This window comes from Lolium rigidum, chromosome 2, assembly GCF_022539505.1.
Source record: "Lolium rigidum isolate FL_2022 chromosome 2, APGP_CSIRO_Lrig_0.1, whole genome shotgun sequence".
In the NCBI taxonomy this organism is placed as follows: domain Eukaryota; kingdom Viridiplantae; phylum Streptophyta; class Magnoliopsida; order Poales; family Poaceae; genus Lolium; species Lolium rigidum.
This window is the reverse complement of record NC_061509.1, coordinates 11,108,318-11,129,117: the sequence shown is the minus strand read 5'-3', so window position 1 is coordinate 11,129,117 and position 20,800 is coordinate 11,108,318. Positions and strand designations below refer to the sequence as shown.

The 20,800-nt window shown below is 43.2% G+C and overlaps 1 pseudogene; it reads right to left on the bottom strand.

The window, feature by feature from the left end:
• Positions 1 to 242: 242 nt before the first annotated feature.
• LOC124689210 lies at positions 243 to 11,671 on the bottom strand (annotated as a pseudogene).
• Between the last annotated feature and the right edge of the window lie 9,129 nt (positions 11,672 to 20,800).

Sequence of the window (20,800 nt, the reverse complement as noted above, 5' to 3'; positions counted from 1 at the left end):
GATCTGGAATCAGCAATTTTCAGAATCCAGAAATGCCTACCGCTACATCATCAATTCATCATCGATCATCACATTCAGAGAATTGGTGGGTGAAAAAAACACAAAAAACGAAGTGTTCCCAAAAAAACAACAGGCCGTAGACTTCATCTATGGATTTCCAGGAATTTGAGAAATTTACACAGAGGCAGAAAGATATTTTATCAGAAAGGCAAGGGAAGAGGGCTCTAACCTCCAACCGAAACCTATCTCAATGTCGGACCTGCAGCAACTGCTTGTATCTCTCCGCCTTGTAGGTCTACCTCAAGTGAACCCAGGCTTCGCCTCCCGTCGCGACGGTTCTCGAGGTCCAGGCACTCCTTAAGCTGAGCCGCAACCTCCTCCATCGTCGGGCGCTCCCGCGAGACCTTCTGCTTGCAATGTAGTGCTAGATCAGCAACTTTCCAGACAGAGTTGATATCGTAGTCCCCTCCCATCTTTGCATCCACAATGCTCTCGATGGTGCCGCGGTCCAGGCTCTGGTTCACCCACTCGCCGACGTGGATGCTCAGGCTGTCACTGATTGGGACGACAGGAGGACGGCCCGTGATGAGCTCTAGAAGGACGACACCAAAGCTGTACACGTCGCTCTTCTCACTGATGTGGTAACTGCGGAAGTACCTGAACAATGGTAGACACGAGGATCCTTAATTATGATAAACCATGCCGACTGTAGGAAATGTTGAAGGAAACTAGTGGTATAGAGAAGAGATGTTTGTGCATGACGTACTCGGGATCCAAGTAGCCCATAGTACCAGCTGGTTCAGTGGTTATATGTGTTTTAGAGTCGCCGAAAGCCTTGGTGAGGCCAAAATCAGCAACCTTAGCCCCAAGACCTGTTGTCAGCAGGACGTTGCTACTCTTCACATCTCTGTGGATCAATGCCAGCGTACACGCGGTATGGAGATACTCCAGACCTGTGATCAAAGTAATACTGGTGTTTGAAACCCATGCAGGGGGAAATCTGAGGAACTACATAGATTGTGAAGTCCTAACACTGTGCAGAATCACAAGCGATGTGAAGACGTTGCTCCCAAGTGAGTGGTTTACTATTAGAATTAACCTTCATGTCAGACAGAAATTAAACATAATTAGTTTAAAGAAGATGTCAGAGAAATTCATGAGCTCCAGTTATGTAGTTCTCTTTTGAGCAATGCAACATCCTTACGCAATACCGGTTTCACATTGTTGATCTAATATAGGGCGCCTAAAAACTCATTAGCCCGTATAAGGATCTATATTTGAATAGCCAAGATGAACAACCTCTCAGATGATCCTGGAGGTTCCCTTCGGGCATGTACTCGTAAACAAGGGCCAGATGTTTTTTCTCCTTGCAGTAACCAATCAACGAAACCAAGTTCTTGTGATGAATCCTTGTCAAGTGCTTAGCCTGCAATATAGTTTCCAGAACTTCTGTTCAGATAATTTAAGCAGAATGTATAATAAGAATGGTATGTGTAGTTTTATCACAAAACCACCCAAAAGCCTTGAAAATGCTCATTCATCAAAACTGAGAAACAGATGGCCACACAAGAAGACATGAATATTTGAACTGCCACACGTATAACTTCAAACCGATTTTTTTTACCTCAGCCAGAAACTCTTTAACCCCTTGTGAAGATGAATCAGAATGCACTTTCACAGCAACTGGGTTTCCATTCTCCAAGTAACCAAAGTAGACAGCTCCGAACCCGCCCTTTCCAATCTCTTGGCTAAAGTTACTCGTAATATGCTTTAGTTCTCTGTAAGAAAATTCTCGATTCTCAAGTAACGTTGATTCATTTTCGGGACCAGTAGCCTTTGTCATAGCTGAACGCATGCGCAAAACATAGTTAAAGGCAAGGAATTTTTTCTAGAAAAAAAAGCAACAAATACTACAATAGCTTTGCAATGCTTCATTCTAAACAAAACAATGTCCAATGCACAAAACAGAAAATTGCCATCTGACTAAACCTTTTCCCTTGATCTTTTGGTGCAGTAGAAGAAATAAGAGAATACATAGTGAAATGATGGCAATGACTGGAATAACTATCGCAGCAACAAGTGCCCCATTAATTTTCTTTCGACCTGATCCACAGGCATTACCATCGGCACACAGATTTGCATTATTGCCAACCCTGGTAATATCAAATTGTACACAACTGTTCACATTACTCATGTGTTTCCACGGTATTCCAGATAAAGAGAAATGTTTGACAGAGATGGTGTTGGATAGACATATTCAGGCATACTTCAGATCTAGTTGTTAACCATGCAAGCAACATTAGTACTATATTAATGATAATTTTGCAATTAACGGTCTAGAGAAAACAGAGGTACCCGAAAAGGTTCATGGGAAGATAGTAGGCTGATATCTAGACTCTCCCATACCAATAGTGACGTTTTATGTCTTATGCATTAATACAAGATAACAGATACCGTCTCTTTCCACTTAATCAAAGGTATTATGCTTATTAGATGCATAGAAACAACACAGCTATAATAACACAAATTTAATACAACTATATGGTACTAACAACATGCTGAACATTTACAATATTAATTTGAACAACTTTTTATGCAGCAGGCTCAACAGATGTCACCATGTCAAGGTCACCGCCAAGTTCCTGAATTTCCATGAAGACGCAAGAACCCTCAAGTGACCAGGTTGGCCCAATGACAAAAACAGGAGCGAAGACACTACAATATGAGGTGAACCTATTCCCTGAAATCTATCCAATTTACATGATCAAGAATGGGATGCTACTTGATGCATTGTTCATATGTGTTCTTAGTGTTTGAAGGAGTAAGAGCTATGGGTGTGCACTGGGAAGCTCTCCCACTGTTTGTCTTCAAAACATGAGCTATGGGTGAAGAAGACTACGTAGAAACAAGAACAACTTCATGGGAACCTGACATCACCGACTTCAAGTTTGAAGCTTACTTAAGCAATAAAGCTGAAGGCAAGTCCAGAGAGCAATCTCGGTACATAGTACCTAGTGTCATTGTTTTGCACCGGCAATACTGAACATGGCGTGGTGTACGCTCGATGGATCTATATAGGTGCACACGAGACACAGGTTTGGGCCCCTAGAGGCACGAAGGTGATAGCCCTACTCCTTTTTGCGACCAGTTGTATTGCCGGTATCTGGTAGGGCTTGGTGTGTACTCCCTCCATTCCAATGAATAAGGCGCCCTCATTTTCCCTTTTTTTCTTTGACCTAATATTACTCCAAATATATAAAGCTTGTTGGTATAAAATTAACATCATTAGAAAGTGTTTTTTCAATACGAATCCAATGATACTAATTACATACAAAATAATCAAGGTTTTATTGCTTAATTTTTTCGGTCAAAGTTTGTCTTGAAATACGATTGCGCCTTATTCATCAAACTGAGATAGTATGAGATTGCAAGGTATCGATCGGGTATTCCTCCCTGGTCTTATATTGGTAGCCGAGGATAGGGTTACAAGGAACCGGAGTCAGCTTACAGATAGAATCCTAGTCAGTTACATAGTCTTCGGGTATACCTTGAGTTACATTGCTTGCTTTGTAGTCCAAGTTCATGGGATACCCTCGTATTGTACTCGGACTCTAAGTCATCGACCCAGCCCACCCGATGTGTCCTGGTCCGGCTTTATCCTCCTCGGTGGTACCCGTTATACCATGTACTTGTCACCTAGTTTTCTTGGTACTACCGGAGTGAAGCCTTTGTGAGTTGAAGCTTTTACGAGATGAAGCTTTTAAGCCGATTCCGAGGCTGAAGCTAGTACCACCGAGATTTAAGATGCATGTACACATAAGTTGACTCATGGGTTGGTGCTAGCACTATACATACCCTTTTCCCACCTCTCTTTAGACTTAGATTTGATGATAAGAACAAAAGTTACGTTCCTCCTCCAAGGCCTAAGGCCTCCCCATGGGAGATGAATCCGAGACCTCCTCCTAGGAGATGAACTATCCCCACGTGGTTCTACCATTCTTCGGATTGTGTTGAACCAAGTGAATAGGTTTCAGTTGAGAGTGTTGTTACTTTGAGCTCTCTCCCCAAAGGCTACCACATTGATTTGTGTTGCCGGTTGTAGATTTCAAATTGGCTTAACTAGTTATCTCTCCAATTCATGAACATTTGTAGCGCTCGCGTATTATTTGGTATCAGATCTCATGGTTATCACGAATTGTTTGTACTCCTCTTAAACCCCTGTTGGTCCTCTCCATCTTTTTGTTTTTCTTGCCTATTTACAAAATCCCACAAAAAACAGCCCCATTTGAAGTTTGATGAAATTTTGTGTTTCCTGTGAGTTTTAATCCACAACATCTTTGCTATGGTCCAATTTAAAGTTTTTACCTCAGATATTCAGCTTGAATTTTTGTTGTTGCCTCCTTGGTTTTCAGAATTGAAATTTCGAGCTCTATCAAACGTCTAAAAGTTGCAAAAACATGAACAAAGCTATCTTGTTAGTTCCAGAATTATTTTCGCTAGTTCCGGAATTTGACTTTCAGCCTAAACTGCTTCAAGGTTTAATCTTGATGATCTTGGTACCTTTGGAAGCTAACAACGAGACCAAGTTCTTGCCATGGATTCCACGTCTTTTGCTTCACACCAACACTAAAAGCAAGGCCAGAACTCCAAAAGAGGTTAAGGCCCTCAAAAAGGTATAGGTTCACAAAACTTTTTCCTCCTTGCTTTTTTTCTTCTATGAGCCAATCTTTCCTTGAAGAAATCTTTGTGTATTCTTTGGGCCTCGCATACTTGTGCTACATAGAGAATATCCCAGGTGTGCTACCAAGAAAATAAAGATAAAGAGGCGAAAGTGTGTCGCATACTATCTTGTAGGAGAATGTTAAGTGTAGAGTAGAGAAAGTAAGAGTTGTAGGCAAGTGTACAAATCCTTCGCCCATTAACCATTGCTCATTCCTTTGGTTACACAAGTCCAATCATTGTTCTTTTTTTTCGATAAGGGGAGGACCCTAGCATTTGCATCAATTGATGCACGCGGCCAAGTCCCATCATTGTTGCCTGTGTTCCTATTGAGCTTCACAAACATCAATTGGGATCTTCATTAGTTGCTTTGATTTCATTATGGGTCTCGCTAATTATTACAATACCATGGATTCCAGTTGCTTAGTGTATGAAGAAATGTTTACCAAGCACCTCTTGGACAACATCTGAAGGACCTCATCTTCCCCAACAATTACTTGATTCGTCAATACAAAAGGATAAGGTACGTATACTTGGTCGTAAGGGAGAATTGTGAGAGTTATTTTCCATTATCCATATCCACGTATATCGCTTGCACCCTTGTGCATTAACCATGGGTACGGTTGGATCACTTGGAGCCAACAGAGGAGAAGCGTGCGCGACACACAATCAAACCCACAGGGACCGCAACGAGCTCTACATGATGCGGTTGAAAGAATGGAAGGCACCATAATAGATCTTCGCACTTGGCTTGACCAAGAAATTTGGTCAAATATGGGTGGGCATGATGAACATCCATGGGAGACTTGTAGTCCACCTCACGCCATCGGCAAAAGAAGAAAGAAGGGTTGAACGTTGTGTACATTTAAAAGAGGTTGCACCTCTATCGACCAATCAAGGGCCACAACCCAAAGGAACTTCGGATCCCTCAAGGCGAAGGATGAAGATTTACCCAAAGGTGCCTGAAGAAGACTCGAGACTTGCATGACGGGTATGATGATGAAAGCAAGCCAAGCAATCGCCCTCAGCGTCCCCAATGATGCGAGCCAAATGATTCAAGTGTCCACACTCAAGGACCTCACATACAAAGATCCAACAAAGACAAAGAAATGTTTGGCAAACTCAAATTAACCATGCCAAAGTTCTACGACGAAAGCAACAACCACGAGGAGTACCTTCAAGGTGGACAAGGTTGCAATCCATCGAATTCAAGAAGTACATTTGTTTTTGGTGGGAACAAGTACAAAACCTTTGCAATGAGCAAGGCATGCATCCTGTTAGAAATTGGGAGAGCATGAAAGAGGTGGTTTGTGCCCTTACAAGAGCGATCTCTTGCAAAGGTTTCAAGTTTCAGGCAAGGAAGCCGCTCCGTCGAAGAGTACCAAGGAGAGGGAATTCACTATGATCTACACAATCGTAGAAGAAGAAAATGCATGTTTCTTACAGGGCTTGAACCATCCATTCAAGTATATACAATATAGGTTCCGCACTCGATAACCTTTGCTCTGCACCCTACTCGAAATGTGAAGAACATTGCTACAACTACTCCTTTGTTGGATTGTCAAACAACAACGATAGGTCAAGTCAAACCCATGAATTCCTTAGCCAACGGAGTACCAGCCCCAAGAAACGTTTCTACAAGTGCCAAGGGCATGACACAAGTCCAGGAGTGCCGAAATAGCCACATTATGGTGATCACACAAGGGAAGTATGAATCCACGGCCGAAGGAAGTCTTGAAGCAATTGAAGTGGCAAAGGAGACCAAGAACGTGTCTAATGTGATGTTGATTTGAGCCCAACCCTCGTAGTCACCAATAATGTGTTGGTTCTTCGAATTCAAGATGAGCCTGAGAAAAGATGCAACCTCTTCCAAGCAAAAGTCGGTGTCAACGGAAGATCCTTCAATGTCATCATTCGAGGAAGTATCCACAACTTGGCATGCCAACAACTTTGCTCCAAGCTCTAATTGAGTACAAGCAGCATTCTAACCATACCATGTACAATGGATGAGTGGTTGCGGAACCATCAAGATAGAATACACCGTAGAAGTGAGCTTCAATATTAGTGCCCATGACGGTTTACCACCTCCTCTTGGGCAAGACATGGAAATACGATCGTGGAGCGATTCATGATGGCCGCACCAATTACTATAGCTTCAATGGAACAAGAAAAAGTAAAACCCTCGCCTAATGACACTAAGCCAAATCATTTTCGATAATATTCAAAAGTTGACTAAGGAACAAGAAAAGAAATAGAGAGCATAACAAGAGGAGAGCTAAGGGAGAGAACCACCTTTCGGTGAGCGGGAGCCACATTCTGAAAGTGATATCATGAACTTGGTGATGCTAGGCACCAAATCCAAGATGAGAGAGCTAGAGTGAGATATCCACACTCCACTTTGTACTTATGTGCAAAGATGAGATTGTTTTGACTAATGACTAATCTCCACTTTCTAGTGCCATGACATGTTTTGTAGGTGATCGATGACTACCTACTCTACTACAAGCAATGAAGCCACTCAAGGCAGTTTATGACTTCAACCCGATGAAACCACTTGATCTTCTACAAGTTGCACTACGAGAGCACGCAAACATGGGTGCCTCCAAGAGGGTCAAGCAATTGAGGAAGATCAAATTGTTGACCAAGGAGGCTATGAAACATTAAGTACAAGCGAGCATTCCATGGAAGACACAACGCCCAAGCTTATGCCACATGGAGCTGGTCCTTTCCAAGTTCTCCAAAATATTAACAATGGTACAAACAAGATTGACACCCTAATGAGAAAGCACATTCTGAGTGAAATCTTCAACATTGTCGATCTTTCCCCTTATCATGGTGATGAAGATTAGAGTCGAGGATGAGTTCTTTTCAAGAGGGAGAAATGATATGACTTGTGCAACGTGCATCACCGTACCATGGTCACGGCTATATTCCCCAACTTACGCAAGTGATCCAACTTGCCCAAGGACTAACCAAGCAAAGTCAGTACGACATGAGGTGAATCTATGTCCAATCGACATAACAAGAACTAGATGCTACTTGATGGTTTGATCATATGTGTTCTTGGGTTTGGAGGAGAAGAGCTATGGGTGAAGAGGACTACCAAGACAACAACAAAAACTAAAGCCTAGCTTCACCGGATTCAAGGTTAAAGCTTATTGAAGCAGTGAATTTAAGCCAAAGCCCCTAGCACAAAGTACAAAGAGCGATCCCGGTACTACGAGAGTAAAGACTTACAAATTGAACCTTTTACGAGTTGAGGCTTTTAACCAAAAGAAGCCGGTACTACCAAGATTGAAGATGCCTACGCACAGAGTTAAGTTTTACACAGATTATAATTGTCTTTGGCCCATCTAAACCTAGGGCTAGGGGTAGGACTATCTATACCCCTAACCCACCTCTCATTAGAATTAGATCTGATGATTAGACAAAGATAGCTTTGTTCCTCCTCCAAGACCCAAGGCCTCCACATGCAAGATGAATACAAGACCTCGTCCTAGGAGATGAACTATCCGCAGCTCGTTCTACCTTTCCTCTTTGGACTGTATTGAATCAGGTGACCGTTTGAGAGCAGAATAGATTTCAATTGAGAGCATTGCTGATTTGAGATCTCTTCCCAAAGGCTATCACATTGGTGTGTGCTGTTGGGTGTTGATCTAAAACATGCTTCACTAGTTACCCCTCCAATTCTAGAAGATCGAGAGCCCTCAAATATCACTTTTACTTAAAGTTTAATGAGAATATAATTTAGGTGCACTCTACCTTAATGACAGAATCCCATTTTGGGATTTTTGAAGAAGACTGTAAGGAATCGCTCCATGGAGATCATTGCTGGACAGATCCCTATGCCAAAAAAGACATGATATAGCTAAAAAGTGTTCTGATAAGATTCTACAGCTGGAGCATATATGTAACAGAAAAAAAAAAACACAACTTACAGATATATTAGTAACGGAAGCTGCCCATGAAAATCTGGAATGGTGCCAGACAAGTTGTTATGTGACAGATCCCTGAAACAAGTCACATCTCTTGTGAATACTAGCAGGAAATGGGAAAGGCTATGTTTTAGAACTGATTTTTTCCAGCAACACTTCATGAGTTAATTCAAGAGGAAAAATATGCAGACAGTCATAGGATGTAAATGAAGATTACATTTCTCTTCCAAAATACTCGCTCCGTTTGCAAATAGATGACATTTAGACATTGAAACATATACATTTGACTGTCACTTCTTGTTCACATATGTTAGTAGAAATTAAGAAATTTACTACTGCGAAAGTATCGAGTGAAACTATTTTACCATACCTATCTAAATATTTTCATATATATTTACCATACCTATCTAAAATATTTTCATATTTAGGAAAGGAATATAGTATATATTTAAATAGTTTTCTAGGAGCATATCTTTTGTGGATGAGGATAAACAAGGAAGTACATATCTCTTGAAGTATCCAGATTTCCAGAGTGCAGGGAGATATGACAAAAGATAAAGACAGTTAAATATTTTCATTTATCGTGAAGATCAAAACAGTATGTCCTTTACTGCTATGTAATTCACATCCATGTGTAACTTTGCTGAAAATAAAATATCAACGCGGTTCATTTTGCTAATATTATGAAAGAAAAAGGCTGTGGCGCATTACAACTCTATGGTCTGACATGGTGATGATAACCTACAGGTACTGGAGTGTGTTCAGATCTCCAAAATCAGTAGAGATGGCACCGGCCAACCCAAAGGAAGACAAATTTCTGCCCAAAAATTAATACAGAAGATTTAGTCTCTTGACGAAATGTTTTGACGTCTCTATGAAGCATGCATAGTATTCAGCCTATAACACAATATTTTGTTTATTTCGTTGAGATATGATTATGAAACTTACAATGCTGTTATTCTAGAGGGATAAACTGGAGAATAGGAGCAGTTTAAAGCCCCTATGCAAAAGCTTTTGGAGCGCATGGATCACCCATCCAGTTGTTCTTCACGCCAAATTTTTCTTGCATTGCCATCATGGCTCTAGCTGGTTAGCCAGACCAACAAATATGTTCATGCCCACACACAATGAACAGATGGGCAAGCAAGTAGGCAGGAATTAACATAATACACTTTAAATGTGGTAAATAATAACTGTAGCTCATTCAGTTTAGTACCTCTCATAATGCAAATTGTATCAAGACTTAACGTGGTAAAAGTAGTACTATAACAAACATACACTGTACTAATACTGCATCAGTAAATTCATACCATCTCCAGGATCAGTTGCAACCTCAGTTATCGGTTCTACCAAGTACATCTCCATGGCATTGAGGATAGGTGGAAGAGTTGCATTTTTTGTAGCAACAAGTGAGACACTATAGCTTGCCAACCCCTGTACAATGCCGGAAAAAGAATCGGTGAACAGGAACGGCGGGCTGTATGGTTGCATGTTCCATGTCTTGTTATATATAATGATGTCAAACTGCCTCAGAGCATTACTCTGTATGTTCTGCAACTCAGAGAAGTAGAAAACAAAGAAGTAACTGGAGCTGATGTTCACCGATGGACCCCATGAGAAATCAATTCTTGAGCCATTGACGGTTGCTGCATTTTGCATAACAGCTGATGGCACGTCGTACACATCAGTGAGGTAATTCTGAACGACAGATGTTGCAGAGACTTCATTCCAGTTCGGGATTGTGTCGTATGTTGACCAGAGGCGGTCATGGGGATCCGAGGGGTACCTATTTAGAACAAAGAAATATGTTTGTGTGATCTAGTATCGTAGTTCACTTAATTAACTGGAGTCAAAATGACCATCGTTTTGTGCCAAAATATAACTTTCAGAGACATAACCCATGCAAAACTTGTCTAATATCAGCAGCTACAGTCATTAATAAGAGAATGTGTTTTTTCCTTCTTTTTTCAGTTGTTTCCATTAAGTCCACAATATACCCAGTCACCTAGGTCTAGGTAATACCAAAAATGGTTGACAGTATATCATTCAAGATGGAGACATCATTTAATTTGTTTACTTGGATTTTTTTTCAGCTAACAACAAATCTAAAGGACCAAAACAAACCTGATTATGGAGTTGTCTGTGGGCCCAAAATTGAACCGATTGGAGCTAATCAGCACCAGCGACTGACTTGCATTTACCTCTGGGTAAAGAGTAGTCCTCAGGGGCCTCAAATCTAGCCCAGAAATAAATGGAGTTCCCATCCCTTTGTTCACCAAACAAACATGCAGGTAGTCGGCAGGAGCCACAACTATGATGTCCATCCAACTGACTGCTGCTGCATCACTGATGTTAACTTCATGCCAGTAGTTTGCCCCCATGTACAGATCAAAGACAGGAGGTTTGTTAAGGCCATCATAGTTTCCATAGTAAAAAAGTGCACGAACGAAGTACTTGTTTCCTGCTACCAAGAACCTCAGGGTATAGCAATTCCATGTCCCATGCTGAAAGAACCGGACATCGAAATTGCGCTTTGCCAGTGAAGGCTTGATGTAATCTGAGGAGATCTTGTGGTTTTCTCCAGAGGTAATGAATCCATAGTCTGAGATATATGTTATACTTGAGGTGTGATCTTGGTAGGAAGAGTTCACTGGTACCACAATCGATACTTATGAAACCTGCAAACAAAGTACAGTCAAAAGCAATACCGGGCAAGAACTTGTTAGCTTTCTTCAAAGACTTTTCACACGCATTGATGTTTAAGCTTTAGTGGAGCTGATCGGTTTCTCTCTTTTACACAATAATAATGGCCACGAATCACTCATTCATATTATGCTAACCATATAAAGTGTCAACAGATCTTTGAGTGTCAGATAAAACCACTGAGACTGCCTTAATTTGGTTATCATCTAAACATAAAAGTCTGCAGGAGTTAAGTTTAACGCACCTCGGTCATCAGGCTGACCATGGATAAACTGGAAGACGCAGGATAAGAGAATTACAACACATAGATCCATGCTCTTGGTAACTCTTGTAAACATAACTAAAGCCTCCTACGAGATAACAGACAGAGACTATATATGCATATTTATATCCACAGACTAGGTATGCTTATTATGCATTCATGTTACAACCGCGCTACCCTGCAGTTATAGGGCAAGAAAGTCAACATACGACAAATTAGGCCAGCTATCATATGGTCCAAAGTAAAAAAAAAAAAGTTATCTTCATGATACTTAAGTATGTCCCACCAATAGAGAGGGTACAGCTATAACATTCTCCCATATTTTGCAATTGACGGTATGCCTACATCATTGCAACTGAGCAAATTTAATGCATGCCGGTCACATATCCACTCAGCAAATTTGACCTGGTACTAACAAAATGAACCTAAGGAATCTTATAAGTGGCAATCAAGGATACAATAATTAGAGAAGAATTGATGACTTGATGTGTTGTTAGCAGTTTACAGGGTTAGTATACTGGCGAGATCCATCTCTAGCCCTTGGTTTTCTACCCAGATTTCATGATCTACCAACAGCTGCGATGGCAAAAGAAAACGATGCTGGGAGCTCTGATGGATCCTAGCATGCAGAAAAATATTGCGGCAACTGCAGAGCAACAACGCACCTCACCTGGACCCAGACAACGGTAGACGGCGACGACTTCGGAGACCCTGAGCCCCTGAGGAAGGTGTGCACCGGTAAGGCTAAGGCCGACCCTCCCCGCGAGGCCAGTGGACGGTCGCAACTCGAGAAGAACAGGCTCACCGTTGCCGTATTCTCCCCTTTCCGCACGCACGAAGCGTGCGCCGGAAACAGAAGACGTCATTCGTCGAACACCTTGCGCGCGCTCAAATGCGGCTTGAAGGCAACGCCGACCGGCACCGGTTTCGCCGCCCCAGGCGCGCGCGCCGCAAGCAGAATCGCGGCGTGGAACTCGCCGGAGTAACCCGCGCGGCAGGGGAGCGCGAGCCTTCGGCACCGGCATTCCGCCGGAAACCTATCGAGCATTTTCGCCACCGGCTTGCGCAAAATTTGACTTTCCCGGAAATTTTGGCGAGTACCGCTTTAAATTAGGGCGATTTTAGATTGCCGATCACGATCAAGCGGCAAGTCCATCTTTTTCTTTTTTTTTCGACGCTAACGTATACGTACACTCAGCACCCATGCACACCCTACCCATATAAGCACCTTCGAGAGAGCGAGTCTATACCTGAGCATTTCTCGGGCCGGGCCGGGCCGGGCTGACCAAGGCCCGACGCGGAAAATCTCGGCCCAGGCCCGACCGTCGGGCCGGAAATCTTGGCCCAAGCCCGGCCCATCATAACGAAAGCCCGTCGGGCCGCGGGCCTCGGGCCGGGCCGCTTCCTTAAATCGCGCAAAATGATGGCCCAGGGCCGGCCCATGCTGACCATCGGGCCAAAAAGTCTGGCCCAGGCTCGGCCCACAGGCATGGTCGGGTCGGGCTTGGCCGGGCCGGGCTTGGCCGGGCCGGGCCGGGCCGGGCTGCCCATGGCCAGGTATAAGCGAGTCAAAGAAACTTCATCCAACGGATCTTAACATTGACGAAGCTACCATAGGCTTCTCGCTATCGACGAGAACGTCGCCTTCCACTCAAAAATATTCCGCTTTTAATGAGACGCCAAAGTGTACTAGTGATTCCACTTAGTAACGAGGATCTGGCGAGAGAAACCACTTCGCTCTCCTCGGGTCGCCCCCTCCAGGCGATCAAGGGGGCGAAACCCTAGCCGCGCCGCCAGCGTCTCCCCTTCTCCCTCCTCGTCGCCCCCAGAGACGTCGGTGGGCTAAGCCCGCGACGCTGGTGAAGGGGGCGGCGGGGATCTAAGCCCCTGGCCCCCCGCGCTGTGTCTAGGTTGAGGATCTCCGCGCGCGGGATCGCCATGACCATGGTGGCCGCTCGACGGGCTCCCCTTCCTCCGATGGCCCGCCCCTAGATGGATCTTAAAAATTCCACTTGGTAACATGTCTTTGTGGAGTGGTAAGAAAAGATTTCCCTCTTGACAACTCGTTTCCCTCAGTTTAAAGTAGTTACGAAGCAAGAGTAAATTTAATTTTAATCCATCCGTTCATTGTTATAATATATTTTAGATATTTTTTTGAACAAATATTTTAGATATTTCAATGTGGAATAAATAAAGACCACAATAATTCAAGTACATACCGAAACGAGTTCAAATACATGCATTTTCGATAAAACCTAAAACACCTTATAATAGTGAATAGAGGAGGAAGTGCCAATCAAGCACACGTGATGCATGTGCGCAATGGGGGTGGTGTCCAAAGGATGTGCTGTTTGTTTTATTAGCCTTGCCATTGGCTTGCATGCATGCTGCATGCGGAAAAGAAACGCATGAACGAGCGGGATTTGAGGAGATAAAGAAAACACTCTCCATCGCTGGGCTCTCCGTAATCAACGAGCCAAGACATTACACCTTAATTAACAGAATGTATTTTTTTGAGGAACACGTCAACGCGATTCACGCCGCGCTCACTCCCATGAACGACACCGCACCCTCCCGAGCACTCGAAGACGAGCCGCGGATGGATCTTGAATGACGAAGTACCACAGGCCCGCGTCGCGACGTCGCTCCCACGAATGAATATTCCGCCATGAGACACACGAGTCAAACCGGTTGAACTGCAGTGAACATCCTCCTCCACCCACCTCGTTGGTCTCTAATTAACAGAATGTAGGAAACCGATCAAAGCAGTGCAGCCAAATCCATACGTGTCTTCTGAACCAACCAACGTCCGTGGAGCCTCCAACAAACGCATCCGTCTTTGCCAAAGCGATCAAGACGACGAGATCATCCATGGAGGACCTGACGCGGCTGCTACCTCCCGACGTGCTCGCCGACGTCCTCCGCCGCCTCGATTCGCCGCGTCGCCTCGCCGCATCCCGTTGCGTCCGCAAGGCGTGGCGGGGCGTCGTTGACGCCTACCGCCTGCTGCGCACCGACCTCCTTCCCCTCTCACTGGGCGGTATCTTCACCTACATCCACGGCACGGACCTCCCCAAGTACTTCTCGCCAGTCTCATCTGAAACCATCGCTCCATTTGACTACTTGGGCACCCACGACGTCGAAAGCCTGACGATCATGCAACACTGCAATGGCCTACTCCTGCTTGGTGAGGAAGAGGTGAGGGTGCTTAACCCCGCAACTCGCCAATGGGCGTGCTTGCCTTCTCCTCCACCCATGTTCACGCCATGCATGGAAGGCGCCCATGAAATCATAAGCTCTTGCACTACGGATCATGATATGTACCTTGTGTTTGACCCTATGATGTCGTCGGAGTTTAAGATCTTCTTAATCAAGTATGTTCCCAACCATCCCTCCCCGATTGCAATCAATTGGCTAAACCGGAAGTACACGCTCGAGAATGGCCACCGTCCACATTTGTTTTTCTTGTCTTCTCATCGGAGACAATGGAGTGGGAGGAGAAACCGTTCATTCGAGAAGGGGATGCCGCTGGGACAGTTGGCCATATGTTCCAAGTTGATACACCCCGCCACTGCTATGCAACATATTGGAGAGGAGCACTTTATGTGCACCAACATGATTTTCTTATGAGGTATAGTTGGAAAATTTGCATCTTAATTAAGCACTGCTAGACTAATTTCGTTCAAGTTTTGAGATGATGCTAATAGTACCATGTTTTTTTATTCTCTTTATTTCTGCAGAATAACATTGGCAGGTTCTAAGTACCAAGTAATTAAGCTGCCAACAGGTCTTCATGAGATAGAATATGATTACAGCTTATGTAGGAAAATCAGAAAAAGGGGTATATTATACATCACTTTATGGATATGATGGATTACGGTATGGATATAATGGCTACGGACTTCGGGTTTGGTTCCTCGAGGAATCAAGAGGTCACATGAAGTGGGATTTGAAATGTGAAGTCAACCTTAAGCCTTTGCTAGCCAATTTTCCATGGAAATGCAATGATAAGCCATGGGCCTTACAACATGGTAACGATGATCACAGTTACACAAGCAGAGTACTAATGGAAGAGAAATTCGATTGGGGTTTCGACTACTATAACCCCCATGAACCTGTATATATCCCCCGTAGATATGCTATTTCACTACTCGGCTTCCATCCAAACAAAGAGGTTGTCTTTTTTCACACACCCTCCAAAAGAGTAGTGGCATATCATTTTGATAGTTCCAAGATTGAAGACTTGGGGTTCTTACCCACCGAACATCCTGGCGATGTATACATATCTTTTCCATACATGCCATGTCGTACTGGAGAGTTATCGGACAACTAGGTTAGAAAGGTTGTGAGGATGTGTAGTTAATTAGCACATGTTTCTCATGTGCATATAATTTGTACTAGTAATTATCCTTGTCCAAGGTATGTTTTGTGCATATACCATTCTTGATTTGATGGAAAGATACTCTTGTTGTATTTAAAACAAAAAATGGTAACATTGTTTCTGGTAGTTCAAAACAATGCTCGTACCGGTGGGGAAAGGAGCAAGGTTTGGCACCGGGGGAGGGGGTGCATGGGCGGCGTTCCGTGTCAGGAGTGGGGGCATCATGGTGGGGAGGCTGTACATTTCAGCATAGGTGAATGCGGACAAAGGTATTAGGGAAGAATCAGTAGAGAGAAGAATCGGCCTGAGGATAAGGCAGGGGCGGGCACAAAAAATAAAAAAACTGCTTTACCTAGTAGTATTTGTGCTAATGCTCCGTGTATATTAGGTGTAAGAAAGTTAAATCCACAAATATTCATGGCCAGGACATTAAAATCGACTAGTCTATTTGAGGTCAAATATATCGAACTCTTTTAAACTTGGCACACAACGATATTATTCTAGATCTCGCTACTAGGAAAAGTTTGGGCGAGCGCTAGCCGTCGATCTGCCGAATTTAGGGAGAATATCGATAGCAGTTTTCACCGTTCGATGGGACTACACGTACGGTTGGATGCTCAGGTTAAAAACGTTGTTTTCGCATGCAACCGGGGTCCAGGAAAACATCGCTTTCGGTTGCAAGCGGGACGCCACTTTCCCACGTGGTTGGACCTAGCAAAAACTTCTTTTCTCAGCTCATTTGGAGCAAATCATTCATTACGTTTCCAAATAAAACACTAATGTAACATTGTAGACAATCACCTAGTTATTACCAACAATAATCAATAGCAAAATTCAACAAAAAATACTAGTTATTTACAGCAATAATCAACAATAAAATGTTGGCTATTTACAACAATAATCAATAGCAAATCTAACAAAAATATTGACAATTCACAACAATTATCAACGACAATTGCAATAAAAATGATGGATATTACAGCATTAATCAACATCAAAATCTAACAAACATATTGGCCATTTACAACAATTATCAAGCACAATTACAATAAAAAATGTTGGCTATTTACAATAATTTCAGCAATGTGACTTGTCCCAATTGATTCTCAATAGGTTCACTACGAAGCAAAGATAAAATCAACAAAAAAGATGGTTCTTTACAACAATAGACAATAAAAAGAATCAGCAAAGTCAAATAACAATTTTAGCAATAATAAGTTCATGTGCGAGAATATTCTTATAACAAAATTCTATGTCGTTTACCACAAAATTTGACAACTAAAACAACAAAAAGTTGACAACACGCCAGGAAAATTTACTTGCCGAACATGGCAACCGACGCTTGAACTAGGAGCGCTTGATGGAGCGGTCGACGACCGTGGCAGTGGTACCAAAGCTCGAGCGAGGCGGAGGCATGTGACGGTGGCGGGCGGACATCGAGGGAGGCCTGCAACACTGTTGCCGAGAGGCGCGCAAGGTAGCCACACAAGTAGTAGAGCGAGCTCGCGACTGATACGTCTCAAATGTATCTATAACTTTTGATGCTTCATGCTTGTTTTACACCAACTTATATATGTTTTGCTCATACTTCGTTGCACCTTTATACATTTTCCGCCACTAACCTATTAACAAGATGCCACAGTGTCAGTTCCGTGTTTTCTGCTATTTTGTATTTCAGAAAAGTGGTACAGAAAATATTCTCGAAATTGGATGAAACAAAAGCCGAAGTCAATATTTTACCGTAACGAAGACTGAGTCCAGAGGGGAGTCGAAGGGGGGCAGCAGGGCGGCCACGCTAGCCCTAGGCGCGGCCTGACCTTGGCCCGCGCCTAGGGGTGGTGTGGGCCACCCTGGCCTCCACCGACATCGCCCCTCCGCCTATTTATTCACGATCTCGGGAAAACCCTGAATACCCGATCCTCCATCCACGAAAAGTTCCGTCGCGACCGCTGATGTCTACGGGTGCTTCTATTCTTGTAGACAGTGTTGGGCCTCCAAGAGCAGAGGTTTGTAGAACAGCAGCAAGTTTTCCCTTAAGTGGATCACCCAAGGTTTATCGAACTCAGGGAGGAAGAGGTCAAAGATATTCCTCTCAAGCAACCCCGCAACCACAAAGCAAGAAGTCTCTTGTGTCCCCAACACACCAAATACACTTGTCGGATGTATAGGTGCACTAGTTCGGCGAAGAGATAGTAAAACACAGGTGGTATAGATGGTGGTAATATTGCGGAAAGTAAAGATGCGGTAAAACAGTAAACAAGCGGCGCCAGAAAATAGCTTGCTGGCGTAGGAAGCAATTCTTTATGGTGGAAACAAGGCCTAGGGATCATACTTTCACTAGTGGACACTCTCAACATTGATCACATAATAAATAAGTTCTCTTTCCTTGTGCTACATATACTCTTGTTGGATGATGAACACCACTAATTGTGTAGGATTACACGAACCCTCAATGCCGGAGTTAACAAGCGCCACAACATTCCATATTCATGTTTAAGTAACCTTAGAGTATAATAGATCTTTGCAAAATAGACCAAGTACTAACATAGCATGCACACTCGTCACCATCACACTACGAAGGAGGCATAGATCACATCAATACTATCATAGCGATAATCAACTCCATAACCTACAAGAGATTATGATCATAATCTACGACAAGAACTACACGATGCACACACTTGTCACCATTACACCATGCGGGAGGAATAGACTACTTTAATAACATCACATGAGTAGCACATAGATAAATAGTGATACAAAACACATTGCAATCATAAAGGGATATAAATAAGCACTTCACTACGCCATTCATAACGAGTGAATAAGTATTCCGTGAAATATAGCCTAAGAGACCCACACGATGCACACACTCGTCACCTTTACACACGTGGGACAAGGAGTCTCCGGAGATCACATAAGTAAAACCCACTTGACTAGCATAATGACATCTAGATTACAAGCATCATCATATGAATCTCAATCATGTAAGGCAGCTCATGAGATTATTGTATTGAAGTACATAGAGAGAGATGAACCACATAGCTACCGGTACAGCCCCGAGCCTCAATGGAGAACTACTCCCTCTTCATGGGAGCAGCAGCGTTGATGAAGATGGCGGTGGAGATGGCAGCGGTGTCGATGGAGAAGCCTTCCGGGGGCACTTCCCCGTCCCGGCGGCGTGCCGGAACAGAGACTCCTGTCCCCCAGATCTTGGCTTCGCGATGGCGGCGGCTCGCGGAAGGTTTCGCGTACCGTGGCTTCTTCTTCTCGAGGTTTTAGGTCAGGGACCTTTAAATAGGCGAAGAGGCGGAGTCGGAGGGGGTACGAGGCGACGACACAACAGGGGGGCGCGGCCCAGGCCCTGGCCGCGCCACCACCATGTGTGGGCCCCTTGTGGCCCCTCTCTGACGGTTCTCGGGTGTTCTGGAAGCTTCGTGGAAAAACAAGGTACTGGGCGTTGATTTCGTCCGATTCCGAGAATATTTCCTTACTAGGATTTCTGAAACCAAAAACAGCAGAAAGCGAGAGCCGGCACTTCGGCATCTCGTCAATAGGTTAGTTCCGGAAAACGCATAATAATGACATATAATGTGTATAAAACATGTAGGTATCATCAATAAAGTAGCATGGAACATAAGAAATTATAGATACATTTGAGACGTATCAGCATCCCCAAGCTTAGTTCCTACTTGTCCTCGAGTAGGTAAACGATAACACAAATAATTTCTTAAGTGACATGCCATCATAACCTTGATCATACTATTGTAAGCATATGTAATGAATGCAGCGATCAAAACAATGGTAATGACATGAGTAAACAAATGAATCATAAAGCAAAGACTTTTCATGAATAGTACTTCAAGACAAGCATCAATAAGTCTTGCATAAGAGTTAACTCATAAAGCAATAAATCAAAGTAAAGGTATTGAAGCAACACAAAGGAAGATTAAGTTTCAGCGGTCGCTTTCAACTTATAACATGTATATCTCATGGATATTGTCAACATAGAATAATATAACAAATGCAATATGCAAGTATGTAGGAATCAATGCACAGTTCACACAAGTGTTCGCTTCTTAAGGTGGAGAGAGATAGATGAACTGACTCAACATAAAAGTAAAAGAAAGGTCCTTCAAAGAGGAAAGCATCGATTGTTGTATTTGTGCTAGAGCTTTTATTTTGAAAACATGAAACAATTTTGTCAACGGTAGTAATAAAGCATATGAGTTATGTAAATTATATCTTACAAGTTGCAAGCCTCATGCATAGTATACTAATAGTGCCCGCACCTTGTCCTAATCAGCTTGGACTACCGGATCATCGCAATACACATGTTTTAACCAAGTGTCACAATGGGGTACCTCCATGCCGCTCTGTACAAAGGTCTAAGGAGAAAGCTCGCATTTTGGATTTCTCGCTTTTGATTATTCTCAACTTAGACATCCATACCGGGACAACATGGACAACAGATAATGGACTCCTCTTTAATTCATAAGCATGTGGCAACAGTTAATATTCTCATACGAGATTTGAGGATATATGTCCAAAACTGAAACTTCCACCATGATTCATGGCTTTAGTTAGCGGCCCAATGTTCTTCTCTAACAATATGCATGCTCCAACCATTAAGGTGGTAGATCTCTCTTACTTCAGACAAGACGGACATGCATAGCAACTCACATGATATTCAACAAAGAATAGTTGATGGCGTCCCCTGAAGCATGGTTATCGCACAACAAGCAACTTAATAAGAGATAAAGTGCATAAGTACATATTCAATACCACAATAGTTTTTAA